At 45.0% G+C, this 17,875-nt stretch overlaps 1 protein-coding gene across 2 annotated transcripts in view; it reads left to right on the top strand.

Moving 5' to 3' along the window:
* Positions 1–423: 423 nt before the first annotated feature.
* The window catches only part of LOC138648573 (4-galactosyl-N-acetylglucosaminide 3-alpha-L-fucosyltransferase FUT6-like), a 79,754-nt gene continuing 62,302 nt past the window's right edge, over positions 424–17,875 (top strand). The window contains exon 1 of one of the 2 annotated variants that reach the window (XM_069738352.1): positions 424–533. The gene's annotated coding sequence lies outside the window, so the exon portion shown is untranslated. The remainder of the gene's footprint in view (positions 534–17,875) is intronic. The other variant, XM_069738353.1, reaches the window with a different exon arrangement.

Below are 17,875 nucleotides of genomic sequence, written 5' to 3'. Positions count from 1 at the left end.
CATTTTCGCCTCCATGGGTCCATGTCACTTTACCTCAACATCCTTCGCTACTGGCACCACCATGTCTTTGAGTTGAAATTCTTAAAAGAAAGCTGTTATTATGTTGGACTGATATCTTTGCTGTTCAGGATTGTCATACCAGTAGGGGATACATAGGGAATAATGGCGCATCTTCTCTGGTAGACAATGAAGTATTGGAGTCATCTGTATTATTACAGCGAAAGTATCATAATTCACTGACTTGCATAAAAGTTAAATGACCCATTCATTATTGCTACATTTAAAATGAACTAGATCCACTCCTTTTATAATCACAGTGCAAGTACTAACAGAGGAGAGACACAAGTTAATGATGGGGTGAATTATAGTGCAGTTCTGTAAAACTCTACAACCAATGTCGATAGGTTTCATCAGGCTTGGCTTAAATGTTAAACAGATTTTATTCAAGCGTTTCCTCCTTTAGGTCCTGCTGAGTTAGTTTCCACTTGATTACCTGTTTCATTACTCACACAGCTCCAGAGTCTGTCATCCAGGTATGTGCTCCTCTTATTAAAAACTGCATAGAAAATCACAATTTATCAATAAATCCTAAATCACCGGATTTTCCAAACACTACAATATTTAACTAATTTTATTTTATTTTTTTATCTTGGATTCTTTTGTATGTTAAGAATTTTATGTAATACAATATTAACATTGCTAATAACTAAAACTACAAATTAACTATGAATTGTTCTTTGCTTGACAAACGTTAAACTGTTGCATACGACTAGGAAAATAAACTCTGCTTTACTATTGCACCAAATTTGGAGCTCTCCTGGATGTCTCCTTTTATGGATTATTTTTTACAATTTTATACCTTTTGATAATAGTTATAAGTTTACATGTGATCAAGATCTTCTGGTGTCTCAGTCTGTGTTTAGTTTTGGATTTCAAATCAATAAAGTTATCATTTTTCCCGTATAATGTCAGAATTGAAAAGGTTTTCAGTAAACGTTAAGAATAATTATAACATTGTGATATTTTAAATTTAAATGATAGCCCTGGAGCGTTGTAATGTTAAAAAATGTATTTATATTTTTGAGTTTTAATTCAATTGTTAACATTATTTTTACTACTTATTAAACTGATTTTTTTTTTAAATCTGCTTTGTTTAAAATCAAGTACACTTACTACCTGCCATATCTAGACTTGGTGATGCTTTAGTTTCACAGTAACATCTAATAAATGCTCAGTGAACTGTAATTCTAATAAACTATTTCAGATATATCTGACAAAGTAGTTCTATAACCGAGCCCTGTGACAAATAGAGATCATAAGAGACCGTGAAAAATGATTGTTTGACTTGTCTGCCTCGACAACATAAAATCACTACACACTAAGCAACCCGCCCCACTTTTTCATGTCGTATGATAAGGAAAAGTTATTTTAAGTTATCAAAACTATACATATTAGAAGGGAATTGTATTTTGGTCTTTAGGTTAAAATAATTATTTTTTTTAGTTGTGTTTTTTTATCACGTTACTAATTTTAACAAATATGACCTAAGGAAAGAACACATCAAGAAAACAGAGTAATACCCCCAAACCAACTCCATATGAGAGAGAGAGAGAGAGAGCTAAAGAGATAAAGAAAGAAAAATAGATAGAGAAAAAGATAGAAAAAGAGAGAGACAGAGAGAAGGAGAGATAGAGACAGAGCATGAGAGAGAGAAAGAGAGATGAAGAGATGGAGAATGAGATAGAGGAAGATAAAGAAAGATAGAGAAAGAGAGAGACAGAGAGAAAGAGAGAGACAGAGCATGAGATAGAGAAAGAGAGATGAAGAGAGAGAATGAGATAGAGAAAGATAGAGAAAGAGAGAGACAAAGAGAAAGAGAGAGACAGAGCATGAGAGAGAAAGAGAGATGAAGAGGTAGAGAATGAGATAGAGAAAGAGACGGAGAAAGAGAGAGACAGAGAGAAAGAGAGAGACAGAGCATGAGAGAGAAAGAGAGATGAAGAGGTAGAGAATGAGATAGAGAAAGAGACAGGGAGAAAGAGAGAGACAGAGAGAAAGAGAGAGACAGAGCATGAGATAGAGAAAGAGAGATGAAGAGAGAGAATGAGATAGAGAAAGATAGAGAAAGAGAGAGACAAAGAGAAAGAGAGAGACAGAGCATGAGAGAGAAAGAGAGATGAAGAGATAGAGAATGAGATAGAGAAAGAGACAGGGAGAAAGAGAGAGAGACATAGCATGAGAGAGAGAAAGAGAGATGAAGAGATAGAGAATGAGATAGAGAAAGATAAAGAAAGAGAGAGACAGAGAGAAAGAGAGAGACAGAGCATGAGAGAGAAAGAGAGATGAAGAGATAGAGAATGAGATAGAGAAAGATAGAGAAAGAGAGAGACGTAGCGAAAGAGATAGAGACAGGGAATGAGAGAGAAAAAGAGAGATGAAGAGATAGAGAATGAGATAGAGAAAGAGAGAGACAGAGAAAGAGAGATAGAGACGGAATGAGAGAGAAAGATAAAGAAAGATAAAGAGAGACGGAGCGAAAGAGAGAGAGACAGCGAATGAGAGAGAGAGAAAGAAATAGAGAAAGAGAAAATGAGAGAGAAAGAGATGGACAGACAGAGAATATGAGGGAGAGACAAAAAGAAACAAAGATAAAGATACAGAGAGAAAGAGATCGAGCTAAAGAATGAGAGAGAGATAAAGAGAGACAGAACATTTATTGGGAATTAGGCAATAATTTTCTCATTATTTTTCTTCCAGAGGTTTTACACCTATATTAAGATTTCACTTTTATAATAACAAAACATGTAAAAAAACAGTGACAGAGAGAACAGACAGCAAACCGAGTGCTTGACTCATGTCCTGCGTGTTGTTCATACATGTACTGGCATATTAGCACTGTATAGACTTTTGTGTTACCAGTACATAGGACCTCTGGGAAGCCCCCCCTGCCTGTAGGCTGTCATCTGCCAGACCGCTCAGTGTAATGTATACTGTATGTAACGCTCACAGCTCTGCTTTATTTATACTCCATTGTCTTCTATTGCTGTACATTGCCAGACGTGCATGTGTCTAAGTTTTATATTGTGCAATCTTTTTGCTTGCTATTTCATGTTTTACTGATGTTATGTAATGCAATTATAATACCTATATGTCTACGTTCACATCAGCGTTGTGCAGGGCAGCGTCGGGGGCAGCCACGGCGATGCATGCGTCATGCGCCCCTATATTTAACATGGGGGGCGCATGGACATGCGTTGTCTTGCGTTTTGTGACGCATGTGTCATTTTGGCGCAACTGTCAGGGTGCAGAGGATGCTGCATGATGCAGTTTTTTCTGCGCCAAAAATCATGCAAAAATGAACGCATGCATCACAAAAAGCTGCGTTGTGCATGCGTTTTTGCATGCGTTGTGCGTTGCGTCACCGACGCTGGTCCGCACATCGCTAATGTGAACGTAGCCTAAGAGAAATGTTCAAATAATTTTGCTACAATTAATTTAAAATAGGAGGCAAGAATTCATTTTAAAAAAAATGTCAGAAATATACAAAACATGTGAATTGTTATCATGGAAGACAACAAGCAGATTAACCCAACTGTAGGGACAATTGAGCTTACTTGCTTATATTCCTCCATACAGAAAAATGCAATATTATTCCTAACTGCTGTGCTCCTATTTACTTAAAACCCTCTCCTAGAGCCAGCGCCGGAAAATACTGTGTTCACAGGATGTGAGGATTCACAAGTGTGCAGTCACATAGAGTGATGCCTTTCAGAAACTGCAACTCTTTGTCAGTGAATTTGCTACCATTGTGTGAAAAACAACCACCACACAATCACCTTGTGTGCAAAGGTCCGAAGGATATATTTACATATGTTTTCTTTTTTACCATTTTGACCCTTTTTACCCATAACCAAAGAAAGGAAAAACAATGACTCCTCTAAATATATCCTTACACCATTAACAGCATGCCTCTGCGATTACCTGCGTCATCATTCATTCCCTTGGCAGACCTCAGTAGATGCTGTTGGTCCTCTAGATCTACGATTCATGCTGAATATCAAGGGGGTCAAAAAGAGGGGCCATCTCTATCACCATTACGGACCCAAGAAGTCAAAAAATAAGAATGTTGCCTGCATGATAGCATGAAGAATTCTTTGTTAAAGGCAGTCAGTTATCCCAAACCAATAGTATAAAGTCTTGTAGGCAGTATAGGACCTCTAAAAATTGCACAAAATGGCCCTGAATCATTATTGTTTTTGTTCCTGTTTATTGTCTAGGGGTTTTAATCCATATCACAATGGCTGTATAATGATGGTATTAAAATGATCCTTTTATGAGCCCAGATAAAGAGTAAGAGACCTCATGACTCATGAGTCCAAGTGTTTTCAGTCTACAAACACCCACCCACCCATCCAGCCTGATTGACAGCTGCAGCTTATACTGAGCACTGTGAGATTTCAGCAGTATCATAGCAGAGGGTCACTGAGTAATTGTCAGTGTAGGTGGGTTTAAACTTTCAAAATGGATCATGCAACAGATTTTCACAATAAGGTAATGTTCACATGTTCGGCATTTGGTCAGTATTTCCATCAGTATTTGTAAGTCAAAACCAGGAGTGGGTGAAAAATGCAGATACGGTGACGGGTTCTATTATACTTTTCTTCTGACTCCTGGCTTTGGCTTATAAATACTGGTGTAAAATACTGACCAAACACTAAACAAGTGAACATGACCCAAGGCCTTATTCACACTTCAATATTTTGGTCAGCATTTTGCATCAGCGTCTGGAACGTCAGCGTTCCATCCCAGTTTGAACAGTCTTTAACTGATCCATTGCTAACAATCGATAAAAACAAATGTTCATACTGTCTACCTACCTGATAAAAAGGATGAGAATAGTAAATGAAAAAAACTAGGACAATACCTGAAAAAAAAAATTGGTCCATTTCTCTGGGATGGTAACACTCACATGGATGTGTAAATATAGCCTTATAGATGTAGAAAAGCCGCCACCATGTGTTTCTCAATGCAAGCAACAAATAGCCAGGTCTTTCACCGGGAAAGAACAACCACGGGAAGGGCAGCGTTCAAAAAGGAAAACCACCTATGCCAAAACATGGTATCCATCCACAGACAGCTGTTTCGGGGTATTTGCCCCTCATCAGTGTGGAGTAGGAAACTGGCTATTAGGAGCAATGCCTAGTAAAAGGACTATAAACATAAGGATGAATGACCTCTGGGAGATCAAAACATCCAACACCGCGGAGACACCATCACGGGTTTCTCAACGCAGTGATCCAGAACACTGCTCCCATCCCTTATGGGAAATATGCAAATGCATGTAGATAAGCCGTGGAGACACCATCACGTGTTTCTCAACGCAAGCAATAAATAGCCAGGTCTTTCACTGGGAAGGAACAACCACTGGAAGGGCAGCATCCAAAAAGGAAAACCACCTATGCCAAAACATGGTGTCCATCCACAGACAGCTGTTTCGGGGTATTTGCCCCTCATCAGTGTGGAGTAGGAAACTGGCTATTAGGAGCAGTGCCTAGTAAAAGGACTAGGGTTGAGCGAAACGGGTCGTTCATTTTCAAAAGTCGCCGACTTTTGGCAAAGTCGGGTTTCATGAAACCCGATCCGACCCCTGTGCGGGGTCGGCCATGCGGTACGCGACTTTCGCGCCAAAGTCGCGTTTCAATGACGCGAAAAGCGCCATTTCTCAGCCAATGAAGGTAAACGCAGAGTGTGGGCAGCGTGATGACATAGGTCCTGGTCCCCACCATCTTAGAGAAGGGCATTGCAGTGATTGGCTTGCTGTCTGCGGCGTCACAGGGGCTATAAAGGGGCGTTCCCGCCGACCGCCATGTTACTGCTGCTGATCTGAGCTTAGGGAGAGGTTGCTGCCGCTTCGTCAGAAGCAGGGATAGCGTTAGGCAGGGTCCATTAACCACCAAACCGCTTGTGCTGTAGCGATTTCCACTGCCCAACACCACCTTCGGTGTGCAGGGACAGTGGAAGCTACATTTTTTTTTTTCCCCCTCAGCGCTGTAGCTCATTGGGCTGCCCTAGAAGGCTCCCTGATAGCTGCATTGCTGTGTGTACGCCGCTGTGCAAACCAACTGCTTTTTTCAAAGCACAAATCCTCTTGTTCCTTCCTTTCTGCACAGCTATCTTTTTTGTTTGTACACACTTTTTATTTAATTTGTGCATCAGTCCACTCCTTATTGCTGCCTGCCATACCTGGCTGAGATTACTGCAGGAAGATAGTAATTGAAGGACACTCCCTGTTTTTTTTTTTTTGTGGGAGATTAAGATTGACATTTCTGCTAGAGTGCCATCCCTGTCTGTGTCATCTCTCACTCAGTGGGCCATAGAAAGCCTATTTATTTTTTTTGCTTGATTTGGGTTATAAAATCTACCTGAAAAAATCACTACATCAATCAGTGGGAGAAAAATATTGGCCTCAGGGCTTGTGTGCCACTCCTGACTCCTGTGTGCATCATCACTCACTCAGTGGGCCATAGAAAGCCCTTTTTTTTTTTTTTTTGCTTTATTTGGGTTCTAAATTCTACCTGAAAAAATCAATAATAATATCAGTGGGAGATTAATATTGGCCTTTGGGCTTGTGTGCCAGTCCTAAGCGTGCCATCTCTCTCTCTCAGATAGTGGGCCATAGAAAGCCTATTTATTTATTTTTTTATTGGGTTTATAAATTTTCCCTGGAACCAAAAAAAAAAAAGTGGGAGATTAATATTGGCCTCTGGGCTTGTGTGCCAGTCCTGAGCGTGCCATCTCTCTCACAAATAGTGGGCCATAGAAAGCCTATTTATTTTTTTGCTTGATTTGGGTTCTAAAATGTACCTGAAAAAATCACTACATCAATCAGTGGGAGAAAAATATTGGCCTCAGGGCTTGTGTGCCACTCCTGACTCCTGTGTGCATCATCACTCACTCAGTGGGCCATAGAAAGCCCATTTTTTTTTTTTGCTTTATTTGGGTTCTAAATTCTACCTGAAAAAATCAATAAATCAATCAGTGGGAGATTAATATTGGCCTTTGGGCTTGTGTGCCAGTCCTAAGCGTGCCATCTCTCTCTCTCAGATAGTGGGCCATAGAAAGCCTATTTATTTATTTATTTTTTTATTGGGTTTATAAATTTTCCCTGGAAAAAAAAAAAAAAGTGGGAGATTAATATTGGCCTCTGGGCTTGTGTGCCAGTCCTGAGCGTGCCATCTCTCTCACAAATAGTGGGCCATAGAAAGCCTATTTATTTATTTTTTTTTGGTTTGATAAATTCTCCCTTAAAAAAAAAAAAGGGAGATTAATATTGGCCTTTGGGCTTGTGTGCCAGTCCTAAGCGTGCCATCTCTCTCTGTCTCTCAGATAGTGGGCCATAGAAAGCCTATTTATTATTTTTTTTATTGGGTTTATAAATTTTCCCTGGAAGAAAAAAAAAAAAGTGGGAGATAAATATTGGCCTCTGGGCTTGTGTGCCACTCCTGACTCCTGTGTGCGTCATCTCTCACTCAGTGGGCCATAGAAAGCCTTTTTTTGTTTTATTTGGTTTCTAAATTCTTCCTGAAAAAATCATTTTATTCTATTATTTTTTTTTCCTAAAAAAAAAATCAGTGGGAGATTAATATTGCCCTTTCTGCTTGTGTGCCAGTCTTGACTCCTGGGTGTGCCATCTCTCTCTCTCTCTCCAATTGTGGGCCATAGAAAGCCTATTAATTTTTTAGCTTGATTTGGGTTCCAAAATCTACCTGAAAAAATCACTACATCAATCAGTGGGAGATAAATATTGGCCTCTGGGCTTGTGTGCCACTCCTGACTCCTGTGTGCGTCATCTCTCACTCAGTGGGCCATAGAAAGCCTTTTTTTGTTTTATTTGTTTTCTAAATTCTCCCTGAAAAAATCATTTTATTTTATTTGGTTTCTAAATTCTTCCTGAAAAAATCATTTTATTCTATTATTTTTTTTTCCTAAAGTCTCCCTGAAAAAAAAAAAAAAATCAAATCAGTGGGAGATTAATATTTACATTTGTGCTTCAGTGACAGTCCTGCGTGTGTGGCATCTCTCTCATTTGTTGCCACCAACAACAGAGTGTGTAACATTGTGCCTGATTTTCGTTGTGGTCTCGCTCACCTGTAAAGGGGTAGCTAAATCATACTGAAGTTATAGCTCACCGTGTAATTTGTGTGACAGCAACAAATACCGTTAGTTTGTTTACGTTTTTAAAACAATGAGGAAGTATGGTGGAAGAGGTCGTGGCCGGGGGCGTTCATTGTCAGCTGGTAATGAGGGTAGTGGTAGTGGTGGAGCATCAGCTGGTCGTGGGAAAAAAAATATTGCACCTAAGTCTGGAGCTGTGGAGCCAGGTTCGTCGTCAGGCTACACAAGGCCTTGAACGCTCCCTTTTCTGGGAGTAGGAAAACCGCTTTTAAAGCCGGAGCAGCAAGAGCAAGTTTTGGCTTATCTTGCTGACTCAGCCTCTAGCTCTTTTGCCTCCTCTCGTGAAACTGGTAAATGTCAAAGCAGCGCGTCGTTAGTGGATGTTCACGGTCAGGGACAAGTCGCTTCCTTGTCCTCTTCAGCAAAAACAACAACAGAGAAGAATGCAGCAGGCGACACAACGGGTTACTCCATGGAGCTCTTTACACATACCGTCCCTGGCTTAGAAAGTGAAGCAGTTAACAGTCAATGCCCTTTACAAGTTGAATCTGACATGGAATGCACTGATGCACAGCCACAGCCAGACTACTATGCTGGTCCTTTGACTCAGACCACAACATTGCCCTCGCAGGGTAATGATCAAGAATCAGACCCTGATGAGACTATGTTGCCCCATCACGAACGCTATACCACCGACCGACACGGTGACACAGACGAAGTTGCACACGAGCTACAAGAAGAGGTAATAGATGACCCAGTTCTTGACCCCGATTGGCAGCCATTGGGGGAACAGGGTGCAGGCGGCAGCAGTTCTGAAGCGGAGGAGGAGGGGCCGCAGCAGGCATCAACATCGCAACAGGTTCCATTTGCCGGGCCCGTATCTTGCCCAAAACGCGTGGCAAAGCCAAAACCTGTTGGAGGACAGCGTGGCCATCCGGTTAAAGCTCAGTCTGCAATGCCTGAAAAGGTATCCGATGCTAGAAAGAGTGCAGTCTGGCATTTTTTTAAACAACATCCAATTGATCAGCGCAAAGTCATCTGTCAAAAATGTTCAACTACCTTAAGCAGAGGACAGAATCTGAAAAGTCTCAATACAAGTTGCATGCATAGACATTTAACCACCATGCATTTGCAAGCCTGGACTAACTACCAAACGTCCCTTAAGGTTGTAGCACCCTCGGCCAATGAAGCTAGTCAGCAACGCAACATCCCTTCCGGCAGTGTAGGGCCACCATTTTCCGCACCACCTGCAGTATCTGTGCAGGTTTCTTTGCCAGGCCAAAGTAGTCAGGGTCGGGGAATCACCAGTTTCGCAGTAGGAAACACTGCATCTAGGGCACCGGCGGCAACAATACCATCTCCCACCGTCTCTCAGTCTGCCATGTCCACCGGCACCCCCGCTAGTTCCACGATCTCCAGCTCTCCAGTCCAGCTCACCCTACATGAGACTATGGTTAGAAAAAGGAAGTACTTAGCCTCGCATCCGCGTACACAGGGTTTGAACGCACACATAGCTAGACTAATCTCGTTAGAGATGATGCCCTACCGGTTAGTTGAAAGCGAAGCTTTCAAAGCCCTGATGGACTACGCTGTACCACGCTACGAGCTACCCAGTCGACACTTTTTTTCCAGAAAAGCCATCCCAGCCCTCCACCAGCATGTTAAAGAGCGCATCGTCCATGCACTCAGGCAATCTGTGAGCACAAAGGTGCACCTGACAACAGATGCATGGACCAGTAGGCATGGCCAGGGACGTTACGTGTCCATCACGGCACACTGGGTAAATGTGGTGGATGCAGGGTCCACAGGGGACAGCAAGTTTGGGACAGTTCTGCCTAGCCCACGGTCTAGGAAACAATTGGCTGTAGCCGTTCGCACCCCCTCCTCCTCCTCTTCGTCTTCCTGCAGAAGCGAGAGCTCGTCCACAGACCGCAGTCGCACAACCACTCCATCCGCAGCTGCCACTGTTGCACACCAGGTCTCCCATTATGGGGCAGCTACTGGCAAACGTCAGCAGGCTGTATTGGCTATGAATTGTTTGGGCGACAACAGACACACCGCGGAAGTTCTGTCCGAGTTCTTGCAGAAAGAAACGCAGTCGTGGCTGGGCACTGTAGATCTTGAGGCAGGCAAGGTAGTGAGTGATAACGGAAGGAATTTCATTGCTGCCATCTCCCTTTCCCAACTGAAATACATTCCTTGCCTGGCTCACACCTTAAACCTGGTGGTGCAGTGCTTCCTGAAAAGTTATCCGGGGTTATCCGACCTGCTCCTCAAAGTGCGTGGACTTTGCTCACATATCCGCCGTTCGCCCGTACACTCCAGCCGTATGCAGACCTATCAGCGTTCTTTGAACCTTCCCCAGCATCGCCTAATCATAGACGTTGCAACAAGGTGGAACTCAACACTGCACATGCTTCAGAGACTGTGCGAACAGAGGCAGGCTGTTATGTTTTTGTGGGAGGATACACATACACGGGCAGGCAGTAGGATGGCAGACATGGAGTTGTCAGGTGTGCAGTGGTCGAAGATTCAAGACATGTGTCAAGTCCTTCAGTGTTTTGAGGAATGCACACGGCTGGTTAGTGCAGACAACGCCATAATAAGCATGCGCATCCCCCTAATGCGTCTGCTGATGCAAAGTTTGACGCACATAAAGGATCAGGCGTCTGCAGCTGAGGAAGAGGAAAGCCTTGATGACAGTCAGCCATTGTCTGGCCAGGGCAGTGTACAGGACGAGTTAGCGGGCGAAGAGGAGGAGGAGGACGAGGAGGATGATGGGGATGATTATATTTTTAATGAGGAAGCTTTTCCGGGGCCACTGGAAATTGGTGGCGCGGCAAGGCCGGGTTCTGGTTTTTGGAGGGACACAAGTGACGTGGATTTGCCTGAAACTGCCCCTCAACCAAGCACAACCGCAGATTTGAGAACTGGAACTTTGGCCCACATGGCGGATTATGCCTTACGTATCCTCAAAAGGGACACACGCATAACTAAAATGATGAATGATGACGATTACTGGTTGGCCTGCCTCCTTGATCCTCGCTATAAAGGCAAATTGCAAAATATAATGCCACATGAGAACTTGGAACTAATATTAGCAACCAAACAATCAACTCTTGTTGACCGTTTGCTTCTGGCATTCCCTGCACACAGCGCCCGTGATCGTTCTCACACGAGCTGCAGGGGCCAGCAGACCAGAGGAGTTAGAGGGGCAGAAATCAGAAGTGGCGTTGGCCAGAGGGGTATTCTGACCAGGTTGTGGAGTGATTTTGCTATGACCGCAGACAGGACAGGTACTGCAGCATCAATTCAAAGTGACAGGAGACAACATTTGTCCAGTATGGTTACAAACTATTTTTCATCCCTTATCGATGTTCTCCCTCAACCGTCATTCCCATTTGATTACTGGTCATCAAAGTTAGACACCTGGCCAGAATTGGCAGAATATGCATTGCAGGAGCTTGCTTGCCCGGCAGCTAGTGTCCTATCAGAAAGAGTATTCAGTGCTGCAGGTTCAATACTAACTGAAAAAAGGACTCGTCTGGCTACCCAAAATGTAGATGATCTAACCTTCATTAAAATGAACCACAACTGGATTTCGAAATCTTTTGCCCCACCTTGCCCGGCTGACACCTAGCTTTCCTATGAAAAGGTCTTGCCTGTGGACTATTCTGAATGCCTTTTCCAATCTCGTAATTTTCTGCACCTGATTGTCCAGCATACGACATGTTTACACCTCACTAAATGGCCAAACTCCCCACACGGGGCCGTGGTATCGACACTTGGCGACAGCACCCGTGAGAGTGCAGTTTCTCTGAAGAGGTGGGTGTGCCCGCTTTTGGTCGACGGCACTGCCACTGGGTCCCTCATAGTACAATAAAGTGTCTCTGGCGGTGGTGGTGCGCACCCAACGTCAGACACACCGTTGTAATATGAGGGGCCCTGTGCCTGTACCGCCGGCCACAAGACAGTTCCCCCCCCCAGCTCAAACAGTGCTCTACCACTTGCAAAATTATCTCACAGCTCCACCAATGTTTAGTCTATGCGCTGACATCCTTCAATGCCTGCCACTGACAATACCATTGTATTGACATTTTTGTTATGTTAGGCCTTCGATGCCTGTCTGTGGTCACTCCTTCCACTAGGCCTCCACTGACCACACCACTGCTGCCCGTGTACCCCTGGAACCAATTTAAAATTGCCTACAGCCATGTGTTATTATTTTAGGCCTTCGATGCCTGTCTGCGGTCACTCCTTCCACTAGGCCTCCACTGACCACACCACTGCTGCCCGTGTACCCCTGGAACCAATGTAAAATTGCCTACAGCCATGTGTTATTATTTTAGGCCTTCGATGCCTGTCTGCGGTCACTCCTTCCACTAGGCCTCCACTGACCACACCACTGCTGCCCGTGTACCCCTGGAACCAATGTAAAATTGCCTACAGCCATGTGTTATTATTTTAGGCCTTCGATGCCTGTCTGCGGTCACTCCTTCCACTAGGCCTCCACTGACCACACCACTGCTGCCCGTGTACCCCTGGAACCAATTTAAAATTGCCTACAGCCATGTGTTATTATTTTAGGCCTTCGATGCCTGTCTGCGGTCACTCCTTCCACTAGGCCTCCACTGACCACACCACTGCTGCCCGTGTACCCCTGTAACCAATTTAAAATTGCCTACAGCCATGTGTTATTATTTTAGGCCTTCGATGCCTGTCTGCGGTCACTCCTTCCACTAGGCCTCCACTGACCACACCACTGCTGCCCGTGTACCCCTGTAACCAATTTAAAATTGCCTACAGCCATGTGTTATTATTTTAGGCCTTCGATGCCTGTCTGCGGTCACTCCTTCCACTAGGCCTCCACTGACCACACCACTGCTGCCCGTGTACCCCTGGAACCAATTTAAAATTGCCTACAGCCATGTGTTATTATTTTAGGCCTTCGATGCCTGTCTGCGGTCACTCCTTCCACTAGGCCTCCACTGACCACACCACTGCTGCCCGTGTACCCCTGTAACCAATTTAAAATTGCCTACAGCCATGTGTTATTATTTTAGGCCTTCGATGCCTGTCTGCGGTCACTCCTTCCACTAGGCCTCCACTGACCACACCACTGCTGCCCGTGTACCCCTGGAACCAATTTAAAATTGCCTACAGCCATGTGTTATTATTTTAGGCCTTCGATGCCTGTCTGCGGTCACTCCTTCCACTAGGCCTCCACTGACCACACCACTGCTGCCCGTGTACCCCTGGAACCAATTTAAAATTGCCTACAGCCATGTGTTATTATTTTAGGCCTTCGATGCCTGTCTGCGGTCACTCCTTCCACTAGGCCTCCACTGACCACACCACTGCTGCCCGTGTACCCCTGGAACCAATTTAAAATTGCCTACAGCCATGTGTTATTATTTTAGGCCTTCGATGCCTGTCTGCGGTCACTCCTTCCACTAGGCCTCCACTGACCACACCACTGCTGCCCGTGTACCCCTGGAACCAATTTAAAATTGCCTACAGCCATGTGTTATTATTTTAGGCCTTCGATGCCTGTCTGCGGTCACTCCTTCCACTAGGCCTCCACTGACCACACCACTGCTGCCCGTGTACCCCTGTAACCAATGTAAAATTGCCTACAGCCATGTGTTATTATTTTAGGCCTTCGATGCCTGTCTGCGGTCACTCCTTCCACTAGGCCTCCAGTGACCACACCACTGCTGCCCGTGTACCCCTGTAACCAATTTAAAATTGCCTACAGCCATGTGTTATTATTTTAGGCCTTCGATGCCTGTCTGCGGTCACTCCTTCCACTAGGCCTCCACTGACCACACCACTGCTGCCCGTGTACCCCTGGAACCAATTTAAAATTGCCTACAGCCATGTGTTATTATTTTAGGCCTTCGATGCCTGTCTGCGGTCACTCCTTCCACTAGGCCTCCACTGACCACACCACTGCTGCCCGCGTACCCCTGTAACCAATTTAAAATTGCCTACAGCCATGTGTTATTATTTTAGGCCTTCGATGCCTGTCTGCGGTCACTCCTTCCACTAGGCCTCCACTGACCACACCACTGCTGCCCGTGTACCCCTGGAACCAATTTAAAATTGCCTACAGCCATGTGTTATTATTTTTAGGCCTTCGATGCCTGTCTGCGGTCACTCCTTCCACTAGGCCTCCACTGACCACACCACTGCTGCCCGTGTACCCCTGTAACCAATTTAAAATTGCCTACAGCCATGTGTTATTATTTTAGGCCTTCGATGCCTGTCTGCGGTCACTCCTTCCACTAGGCCTCCACTGACCACACCACTGCTGCCCGTGTACCCCTGGAACCAATTTAAAATTGCCTACAGCCATGTGTTATTATTTTAGGCCTTCGATGCCTGTCTGCGGTCACTCCTTCCACTAGGCCTCCACTGACCACACCACTGCTGCCCGTGTACCCCTGGAACCAATTTAAAATTGCCTACAGCCATGTGTTATTATTTTAGGCCTTCGATGCCTGTCTGCGGTCACTCCTTCCACTAGGCCTCCACTGACCACACCACTGCTGCCCGTGTACCCCTGGAACCAATTTAAAATTGCCTACAGCCATGTGTTATTATTTTAGGCCTTCGATGCCTGTCTGCGGTCACTCCTTCCACTAGGCCTCCACTGACCACACCACTGCTGCCCGTGTACCCCTGGAACCAATTTAAAATTGCCTACAGCCATGTGTTATTATTTTAGGCCTTCGATGCCTGTCTGCGGTCACTCCTTCCACTAGGCCTCCACTGACCACACCACTGCTGCCCGTGTACCCCTGGAACCAATTTAAAATTGCCTACAGCCATGTGTTATTATTTTAGGCCTTCGATGCCTGTCTGCGGTCACTCCTTCCACTAGGCCTCCACTGACCACACCACTGCTGCCCGTGTACCCCTGTAACCAATTTAAAATTGCCTACAGCCATGTTATTATTTTAGACCTTCGATGCCTGTCTGCGGTCACTCCTTCCACTAGGCCTCCACTGACCACACCACTGCTGCCCGTGTACCTCTGTAACCAATTTAAAATTGCCTACAGCCATGTGTTATTATTTTAGACCTTCGATGCCTGTCTGCGGTCACTCCTTCCACTAGGCCTCCACTGACCACACCACTGCTGCCCGTGTACCTCTGTAACCAATTTAAAATTGCCTACAGCCATGTGTTATTATTTTAGGCCTTCGATGCCTGTCTGCGGTCACTCCTTCCACTAGGCCTCCACTGACCACACCACTGCTGCCCGTGTACCCCTGTAACCAATTTAAAATTGCCTACAGCCATGTGTTATTATTTTAGGCCTTCGATGCCTGTCTGCGGTCACTCCTTGCACTATGCCTCCACTGACCACACCACTGCTGCCCGTGTACCCCTGTAACCAATTTAAAATTGCCTACAGCCATGTGTTATTATTTTAGGCCTTCGATGCCTGTCTGCGGTCACTCCTTCCACTAGGCCTCCACTGACCATACCACTGCTGCCCGTGTACCCCTGTAACCAATTTAAAATTGCCTACAGCCATGTGTTATTATTTTAGGCCTTCGATGCCTGTCTGCGGTCACTCCTTCCACTAGGCCTCCACTGACCACACCACTGCTGCCCGTGTACCCCTGGAACCAATTTAAAATTGTCTACAGCCATGTGTTATTATTTTAGGCCTTCGATGCCTGTCTGCGGTCACTCCTTCCACTAGGCCTCCACTGACCACACCACTGCTGCCCGTGTACCCCTGGAACCAATTTAAAATTGCCTACAGCCATGTGTTATTATTTTAGGCCTTCGATGCCTGTCTGCGGTCACTCCTTCCACTAGGCCTCCACTGACCACACCACTGCTGCCCGTGTACCCCTGGAACCAACATCAGAAAATATAAAAATAAGTATTTTGCTTATAAAAAAGAAAATACTGGAGAGATATCAAATGCAGACATTTTAACATTAAAAACAAACACATACAACAAAAATCTGGTACAGTACTAAAAATGGCCACCAGCTACAATAACTTTCTCCTGCAAGTAGTTAACTGAAAGGTTTTTTCAATTTTAAACACAGATATGGCATCCACCGAGTGTTGTCCTGTCGCGTCTTCTTTATATTATTGCCAAGAAGATGCAAAACAATGAAAATAATAAAATCATTATTTACCAAAAAAATAGAGTAAGTCAAAACCACATTGCAAATAAACATTCATTACAAATAAAGAAGCAGGGCGCGTCCGAGGGTGAGTATATACCTAATAAGAATATAATCACCCTCGGACGCGCCCTGCTTCTTTCCGACAGCCTTCCTTCCTAAGAATCAGCCCTTCCGTGGTGTAGAGAGAGGGTTAGTTACACTCCAAGGTGTTCCCCAGGTTGCCTTTCCTGAGCTTCGATCTTCTGGCTCTCGTTTAGTAGTTGTTGGAAACTACGCTGCATTAGGCCTATAAATTGGGTATGGGGTGTAGAGAGATGGTGTGTTTCACTCCAAGGTGTTCTCTAGGTTGCCTTTCCTGAGCTTCGATCTTCCGGCTCTCGTTTAGTAGTTGTTGGAAACTACGCTGCATTAGGCCTACAAATTGGGTATGGGGTGTAGAGAGATGGTGTGTTCCACTCCAAGGTGTTCCCCAGGTTTCCTCGCCAATGCTTCGATCATCATGCTCTCGTTTAGTAGTTGTTGGAAACTACGCTGCATTGGGCCTACAAATTGGGTATGGGGTGTAGAGAGATGGTGTGTTCCACTCCAAGGTGTTCCCCAGGTTGCCTTTCCTGAGCTTCGATCTTCCGGCTCTCGTTTAGTAGTTGTTGGAAACTACGCTGCATTAGGCCTACAAATTGGGTATGGGGTGTAGAGAGATGGTGTGTTCCACTCCAAGGTGTTCTCCAGGTTGCCTTTCCTGAGCTTCGACCTTCCAGCTCTCGTTTAGTAGTTGTTGGAAACTACGCTGCATTAGGCCTACAAATTGGGTATGGGGTGTAGAGAGATGGTGTGTTCCACTGTAGAGAGATGGTGTGTTCCACTCCAAGGTGTTCCCCAGGTTTCCTCGCCAATGCTTCGATCATCATGCTCTCGTTTAGTAGTTGTTGGAAACTACGCTGCATTAGGCCTACAAATTGGGTATGGGGTGTAGAGAGATGGTGTGTTCCACTCCAAGGTGTTCTCCAGGTTGCCTTTCCTGAGCTTCGATCTTCCGGCTCTCGTTTAGTAGTTGTTGGAAACTACGCTGCATTAGGCCTACAAATTGGGTATGGGGTGTAGAGAGATGGTGTGTTCCACTCCAAGGTGTTCTCCAGGTTGCCTTTCCTCAGCTTCGATCTTCCGGCTCTCGTTTAGTAGTTGTTGGAAACTACGCTTCATTAGGCCTACAAATTGGGTATGGGGTGTAGAGAGATGGTGTGTTCCACTCCAAGGTGTTCCCCAGGTTTCCTCGCCAATGCTTCGATCATCATGCTCTCGTTTAGTAGTTGTTGGAAACTACGCTGCATTGGGCCTACAAATTGGGTATGGGGTGTAGAGAGATGGTGTGTTCCACTCCAAGGTGTTCCCCAGGTTGCCTTTCCTGAGCTTCGATCTTCCGGCTCTCGTTTAGTAGTTGTTGGAAACTACGCTGCATTAGGCCTACAAATTGGGTATGGGGTGTAGAGAGATGGTGTGTTCCACTCCAAGGTGTTCTCCAGGTTGCCTTTCCTGAGCTTCGA

The sequence above is a fragment of the Ranitomeya imitator genome, chromosome 9 (assembly GCF_032444005.1).
Source record: "Ranitomeya imitator isolate aRanImi1 chromosome 9, aRanImi1.pri, whole genome shotgun sequence".
NCBI classification, from domain to species: Eukaryota; Metazoa; Chordata; class Amphibia; order Anura; family Dendrobatidae; genus Ranitomeya; species Ranitomeya imitator.
Note: the sequence above shows the minus strand (reverse complement) of the source record. Positions and strands in the feature narration are given on the sequence as shown.